Source organism: Seriola lalandi, unplaced genomic scaffold, assembly GCF_002814215.2.
Source record: "Seriola lalandi dorsalis isolate HSWRI2012SDOR001 ecotype SW California unplaced genomic scaffold, Sedor1 jcf7180002050245, whole genome shotgun sequence".
NCBI lineage: Eukaryota > Metazoa > Chordata > Actinopteri > Carangiformes > Carangidae > Seriola > Seriola lalandi.
In genome coordinates this window covers 1-8,126 of record NW_019520798.1, presented here as the reverse complement: position 1 = coordinate 8,126, position 8,126 = coordinate 1, and the positions used below count along the sequence as shown (strand labels likewise).

The 8,126-nt window shown below is 42.8% G+C and overlaps 1 long non-coding RNA gene across 4 annotated transcripts; it reads right to left on the bottom strand.

The window, feature by feature from the left end:
- Window positions 1–5: 5 nt before the first annotated feature.
- LOC147819710 (uncharacterized) lies at window positions 6–8,119 on the bottom strand. Of its 4 annotated transcripts, none has more exons than XR_015436693.1 (3): window positions 7,547–8,119; window positions 339–7,287; window positions 6–79 (listed from the first exon to the last, which is right to left on the bottom strand). It is a non-coding gene; the product is annotated as an uncharacterized LOC147819710 (long non-coding RNA). The 4 variants fall into 4 exon arrangements; XR_015436695.1 differs by lacking the exon at window positions 6–79 and having other exon boundaries at window positions 125–7,287; window positions 7,547–7,792; window positions 7,993–8,119; XR_015436694.1 differs by lacking the exon at window positions 6–79 and having other exon boundaries at window positions 125–7,287; window positions 7,547–7,787; window positions 7,993–8,119.
- Window positions 8,120–8,126: the final 7 nt, after the last annotated feature.

The window sequence follows — 8,126 nt, the reverse complement described above, 5'->3', positions numbered from 1 at the left end:
CTGTAGCAGCCCTTGGCATCAATAATTGCAGCGTTGAGTTCGACAGGCACGTATTTTATTATCCGTCAGTACCGTGAAACTAAAAAACAGCAGCAAGAAGAAAAAGAACATAATTCATCGCATATCAAAATACACATAAGCATTTAAAATTCACGCCAAACACAACGTCAACCGGCGAACACTTCTCTATCTTAAAAACACACATTCATCATCGCACCGGTCACAATAATACTCAACATTTACATAAACCTACAAGTTTCATAAACCCACACAGCATAACAATACGAAACTCAACTTTAAATAAATCAAACAATACAAAATGAACATCAATAACACACCTCTCTTCGCCTACCAAGGGTGCAAAATTGGCCCCATCAGCCGGCAACAGGCATCCGATCTCGGATTACTGCACAAATCTCCACTCTAATTCCCCCGATCGGCAACCAACGTCCAGCAACATCCCATCGTGCAGAAAAAGTGGCGTCTGACGTCAGCTGACGTCAGCATTCACGTTCCTCCTTTCACCCCAGGAGGTGCGCCAAACAATAGGCGGCATCCGGCTCTGGTGGCCACTTACACTCCCACCAAATCATGTTATTAATAACCCAAAAAAAACAAAACAAAAAGAAAACACAATTTTAAACAAAATTACACAATATGATTTCAAAATTGGCCACAAACTCCTCAGCCTACTGGTCCCCAAAGTAATCAACCAAAATCATGTCTGATCTGAACATTTATCAAACATACAATAGATTATTCACTTTCAATTAATAGGACTAACTTTTGAATGGGCTGCTCAATAATTGAAGGTTTTGAAGAGCAGTCCTTTATTGCTACCTTGCGCTCTCCAACTTGAACCTTAACTCGACGAACCAATCCATCAGGCCCTTCTGTAGTTTCAACCACTCGTCCCAACTGCCACTGATTCCTTGGAAGAGTATCCTCCTTGATAATGACAATGTCATTCACCTTCACGTTGCGCCAAGGAACATTCCATTTTTGTCTTAAAGAAAGGTTCAGGATATATTCCCTTTTCCATCTGCTCCAGAACTGCTCGATTAAATACTGTACTCGACGCCATCTTTTCCTGCCATACAAATCTTCCCTTACAAAGTTTCCGGGGGGTGGTGGAGCGACCTTAGACTTCATCAAGATAAGATGGTTTGTGGTTAGAGGCTCAAGAGACCTTGGGTCATTAATTCCATCCACGCTGAGAGGACGGCTGTTGACAATAGACATTGCTTCATAAAAAAGGGTTCGAAGTGATGCATCATCCAGCCTTCCTGGGCACTGGGCAAGAGTGACATTTAAGACACTGCGGATGGTGCGTATTTGCCGCTCCCAGATGCCACCTGCATGACTAGCTGACGGAGCATTAAACCTAAACTCACACTGTTTGTCAGCCAGGAAAGCCTGAAGTGTGCCCATGTTGCATTGTTTGAAAGCCTCTTTGAACTCGTTGCTGGCGCCAACAAAATTTGTGCCTTGATCACAGCGAAGCTGAGAGACTGACCCTCTCAGACTAATAAAGCACCTTAATGCATTGATAAAGGCATCGGTGGACAAATCATCGAGCATCTCGATGTGGACAGCTCGAGAAGACAGACATGTAATGATCAGCCCATATCTCTTGATATCCTTTCAACCATTCTTAACAACAAAAGGACCGAAACAATCCATTCCACAGAAAGTAAACGGGAGTGAGATTTCACAGCGTTCTTCAGGGAGACTGGACATTTTTTGTTCTTCAACTGGTCTCCTTTGTTTACGACACTGCACGCATTTATAGATCAACTTGGCAACTGTTTTGCTCCCACCTAATACCCAAAACCCATTTGCTCTAAGCTCCATCAAGGTTTGATTTCGACCCTGGTGGCAGACTTGACTATGAAAGTGGGACAAGATCAACTTAGTGATGTAACTGTCTTTAGGAAGAATGATAGGATGCTTTTCCTCTTCACCAATGGTTGATCCTTTAAGTCTACCACCAACACAAAGAAGCCCTTCCTTCAGGATGGGGTCAAGACAAAAAAGAGGACTTGACTGTGGAAGACTAGCTCCCTGAGGCTGCCTTTGAAGAACCTTTAACTCTCTTGGAAAAGCTTGCTGTTGCAATAGCTTAAAAACTTCCTCAGCCGCTCTGTTGCGTTCTACTGCATTCACAAGGTTGTCACACTTAACCTTTGACCCGAGTCTCTTTATTCTTGCGACCACCTTAATGAGTGTAGTCCAGGTGGAGAACCTTTCCAGTCGACCCAGGATATCTGTGTGTTCACTGACTTCAATTGCAGACACATGAACTGATTTTAACTCAGGGTCACCGACAAGCAGCTCGGCAGAGGGTTTGGGTGTTGGGAGCACTTCCTGTTCCCACAGAAACTTAGGTCCTGATAACCAGCCGGCTGAAGGGATGTCTCCAGCACGAAGACCCCTAGATGCAAGGTCAGCAGGGTTTTGTGTTGTATCAACATGATGCCAGTTATTTGGATCTGTTTTTTCCCTAATAAGTTGAACTCTATTTGCCACAAACACGTGAAACCTTCTTGCCTCATTCTGTATGTAAGCCAGTACAACTTGAGAGTCAGTCCAGAAGCATTCTTTGTCTATTTTCACCTGAAGCTCTTCCTTTAACATAACGCTCATCCTAGCTGATGTTACTGCGGCCGAGAGTTCCAGTCTCGGAATGCTTGTAATCTTTGAGGGTGCAACCCTCGCCTTGGCCATGACTAAACTACAATGAACCTCATTCCTGTCATTTTTGTATCTCAAATAAGAGCATGAACCATATCCTGTAGCACTGGCATCTGAAAAATGGTGCAATTCTGTGCTTACAATTTTTCCAAAGTTTGGAGGGTGGTAACATCTGGGAATGGCAATATCCTTTAGTTCTTTAAAACCGTCTTTCCACTCCTCCCACCGTGACCTTAAGTGCTCAGGAATTGGATCGTCCCATCTAATGCCCTTGTGACAGAGTTCCTGTAGGATGCACTTTCCACTCAAGATGAAAGGAGCCATGAACCCGAGTGGATCATACAAAGAGGCTGCAACAGACAGGAGACCACCGCGCGTTGGAGGATGCTCTTTTGCATTGATGTTGAAACTGAAGGAGTCACTCACCATTGACCACTGAATGCCCAGTACATGTCCTTCTGATGTTACCTCTGGATTTAGTTTTAAAGGATCTATTGATTCTGCCCTTTCTGAAAGCGCTACACAGGAGAGAGCGTCCTTGTGATTTGAATTGAACTTGTGTAACCTTAGGCCTGCACGGTGACACAGCTCCTGTGCCTCAACAATCAGTTCTTTAGCCTCTCGGACAGTTGGAACACTGATAAAGCCATCATCAACATAGAAATTCCTTTCAATGAAGGCTGATGCTGTAGGATGGGAAGTTTTGTATTGCTGTGCCAGATACTTAAGACTGAAGTTAGCACATCCAGGTGAGGAGGCAGCACCGAAAAGATGAACTGTCATTTGATATTCTCTTGGTTCCTTTTCTAAGTTACCACCCTCCCACCAAAGAAACCTCAGGTATCTGCGAGCTTCTGGCGAAACCCGGAATTGATGAAACATTTTCTCAATGTCACAGGTCACAGCAACCTCCTCTCTTCTAAAACAACACAAAACTCCCACCAGTGAATTGATCAAATCTGGACCAGTAAGTAGGGTGTCATTTAACGAGATGCCATTAAACCTTGCCGAACAATCAAACACAACTCTCAGCTTATGTGGCTTCCTTGGGTGATACACCCCATGATGGGGGATATACCAGACGGTTTCTCCCTGAGAAGCTGCGGTAGCCAGTTCAGCATCGCCTTTACTGATCATTTCTTCCATGAAGGCCGTGTATTGATCACAATATTTTGTATTGGTGGACAACTTCCTTTTTAGGTGCTGCAGCCGAACAGTAGCTAGCCTTTTGTTGTTTGGCAAAGATGGTGGATTGTCACCTTTAAAGGGGAGGGGCATCTGATAGTGTCCATCTTCTTCTTGTTTGATATTATCGCTCAGAAGCTGTATGAAACGAACATCATCCTGAGATACATAATTGTCCTCATAGTTCCTTTCATTAAAGTCTAGCTCCAAAGCCTTCAACACATCTGAAGCAGCAGCCATGGGAAGCTCTTTAACTGTGACACGGTGTACAAAACTATGACTTCCCTGTCTGTCCAAGTGAGGGTTTGATGGCCCGATAATGCTCCAGCCAAGTGCAGTGCGTTGAGCAAAGGGTTCATTTGCACTGCCCCTAATGACCTCTTGGGGAGCTAAAGCTAAAGGGCAATCATAACCTATGAGGAGTCCCACTTCACAATCCTGAAGTGGTGGCAACTTGTTAGCTAGGTGATTGAGGTGCGGCCAGTGAAGAGCTGTATGTTTTGTTGGAATGTGAGACTTGTCAACTGGTATGAAGTCACGTGTGTAAGCCTGCTGTATTTGAATGTGTTCCTCCAAGTTGAAACCCCTAACCTGAAGCCCACTGGCAGTTTGACTAGCTATAACTGTATTTACAGCTGTCATTGTACTTAATTTCAGATGCACCTGCTGAGTATTTACATTTAATTCTTTAGCCAAATCTTCAAGGATAAAGGTGGAGTCACTCTGCGTGTCAAGAAGAGCATAGGTAAGTATCTCTCTCCTGGGCTCTGTTGTTGAAGACACAAAAACTGGAACGATGCTGGATGTGGCAGAAGCATGTTGAGTCAAGGCATGGGACATAACTTTATGAACTTCATTTACACAGTCTCCTGTTGCCACATTACTAGTCATTTCTGCAGGTTTGATATTTTCTCTATGCAGGCAGGTGGGATGGCGTCCCCCGCAGGTGCTGCATGTATGTCGTCTTTTACAATCTTTGGCAGAGTGGCCCTTTCTTAAACATCCAAAGCACAAATGATGTTCATAAATAAAAGCCCTTTTCTCATCCATAGTTCTTGTTGTAAAGGCTGGACATCTAGCAACACCATGTGCTTCGTCTTTGCAAAATAAACAAGGTAACCTTGGCCTTGAGCTTCCTGGTGTTACATTGAAGTCCTTTATTTGAGTGCTTGTGTTGAAGGTTTTGGCTCTCCTTGGTAACCCATCGTCTGTTGCTCTCAAGTTCATCATTAAAGGGGAAGCAATAGGATTACAAACAATCCTGGATTCCTTTTGCATGAACTCTGAGAAACGTCGAAAGCTTGGATAATCCCCAGATCGATCCAACTCTTCAACCACAACACGATTCCATCTACGCAGTAACAATTCAGGCAATTTCTGTAGAAGTTTATGATTTTCTTCACAGTCATTGAGGATGGATAGGCCTTTTACATGGGGCATAGTCTCAGCACATCCGATGAGCAAAATCTGCAAACTCTCTAAGTGCTCTTGGATCATTGGCGGCTATCTTAGGCCATTTCATGAGTCTCTCTCTAAAGGCTCTTTGAACAATAAATGGATTGCCATACCTGTCCTCCAAAACGGCCCAGGCACCCTTATATGCATCCTCTGAGTTGCGATAAAAGAACCCTTCTACGGCCCTGCGTGCTTCCCCAGCTAAATAACTCTTCAGGTAAAGCATTTTCTCGCTTACAGGGAGGGGCTTTGAGTCAATCATGGCTATAAAAAATACTTTCCAATCTACAAACTTTAAAGGGTCACCTGAAAAGGTTGTTAGCTCTGGGACAGGTAAGCGACTCAAAGCAAGTGAATTTGCTATAGCCTGAGACAACATGGTTTCCCGAGCAACATTGGCATCCTCTGGAGTTGACTTCTGTAGTGCTGTATGGCACGGCACAAAAGGTGTAGCTTGTGGATTGAGGAAAAGATGGTATTCAGTGTTTGAGCTGTTCAGATTGGTTTTGTCAGTCTCTACATCAAAATTGTTGTAAGCCCTCACTCTGGCCTCTGCCACCTTCACTTCTCCCTCTGCTTTCAGCTGTTGCAATTTAGATTTTTCTTCTTCCAGCTTTGAGCTCATTTCAGCCTCCTTTTGTTTAACTTCTGCCAACATTTGTATTTCCTTTAATTTCCATTCAGTCTCCAGTTTCCCAAGCTTTAGTTCTTGAGCATGTAACGTTTGAACAGACTTGGCTTGCTCTAACTTGGCTGCAAGCTCTGCTTCAACATCAGCTCGTTTACTGGAAGCAATGGAAATGCTACTGACTTGGTCGTCCGCTCCGTTAAGAGACTTTGAAACTACTGTCTCTGTGTTGGTTCTCCCAAAGACAGACCCATATTCCCTTTTACTTAGCTGTATCCTTACTCTCTCCTTTTCAAGGCAGTCATTAAAGTTTTTATCAATATTCTCCATTCGTTTATTAACAATGTCACAAATCTCGGATGATAAGGTACTGCATGCATCCATTTTCTTAACAACATCTGGAGTACTCGTACCGTAAAGTCGAATGGGCTCATAATGTTGACACACTTTATCATGTTTAGCTTTAACGTTTCCTTGGATTTCATCAAGATCTTCAGGTGAGCAAAAAGTCTTTAGCTTGGCTCTTATTTCCTTAGCTGCCACTCTCCAAGTCTCATATGCCTTGTTAAACGCTTTCTCCCTTTTCTTGAATTCTTGTTTTTGCATCTCTTTACCCTTTTCAGTTAAAGTTCGCTCGCGAGAGCTAGATCTCACTGGTTGAGTCTCAGTGGAATTCTTTTCTTCTTCGGGAGGTGGTGGCATGTTGTTACTTTATGACTACTTATAGACAATAGCTTTGGAATATTTTGTCTGAACACAAATCAGACAAAATGTTGCCCTTAACTTACTCTCCAATGCTTCAAACACTACTCATATCAAACATTTACACCCCCTTTTAGTCATATTTTCATAAACCATGTCACAGTAGAACAACATTCATAAAATTAACCCTCCAGTAAATTAAATACAAATGATTTCAAAATTTAAGGGAAAAAGAAAAAAAAAAAAAACTATCATATTAACTTTATGCAGCTTTAACTTTCGACCATGCACTTCAATTCAAACATTCTGCAGAAAATTGTCAAACATCTACTTATGGCTACATTTAATCTTTAAGTGTCCATTGTCATGTGATTGAAAAGGCGGACGTATAAATTGATATATTTCCTGGAAACAGTTCAGTGTCTCTGCGAGTGACTTCACCCCACCGTTACCAAAGAGTCTCTCACTGCGGCTGTAGCATGCTGATGCGCTGGTGGATAATGGCACTCGCGTTACGATGTTTCCAATGCAGCGTAGAGTTTCACTGTAGCAGCCCTTGGCATCAATAATTGCAGCGTTGAGTTCGACAGGCACGTATTTTATTATCCGTCAGTACCGTGAAACTAAAAAACAGCAGCAAGAAGAAAAAGAACATAATTCATCGCATATCAAAATACACATAAGCATTTAAAATTCACGCCAAACACAACGTCAACCGGCGAACACTTCTCTATCTTAAAAACACACATTCATCATTGCACCGGCCACAATAATACTCAACATTTACATAAACCTACAAGTTTCATAAACCCACACACCATAACAATACGAAACTCAACTTTAAATAAATCAAACAATACAAAATGAACATCAATAACACACCTCTCTTCGCCTACCAAGGGTGCAAAATTGGCCCCATCAGCCGGCAACAGGCATCCGATCTCGGATAACTGCACAAATCTCCACTCTAATTCCCCCGATCGGCAACCAACGTCCAGCAACATCCCATCGTGCAGCAAAAGTGGCGTCTGACGTCAGCTGACGTCAGCATTCACCTTCCTCCTTTCACCCCAGGAGGTGCGCCAAACAATAGGCGGCATCCGGCTCTGGTGGCCACTTACACCTTCTCTTAACAGATGCATGTCAAAGCACAGCACAATATAAATGCTATAAAAGAGATACTGTTCTCAGATATCATAGCAGCATAGATATAATTAATGATTTTTTTTTAGTAAAGAAAAGCAAGAAATCTTATAAAATCTAAATCTAAGCTTCCAGATTTATTATTCTTTTCTTTATGATTATTTTCTAGTCAGATGTGTACTCACACAGTGAGGCGCTGAGTCTGGAGCAGAGCATGGTGCCACAGGGTCTGGTTTAGGTGAAGGGCTGAACTTCTGGATGTTGAAACAGGCTCCTGATATTTATTCTGTTGGTGTAAGAACTGTCTCTAAAAAACAAG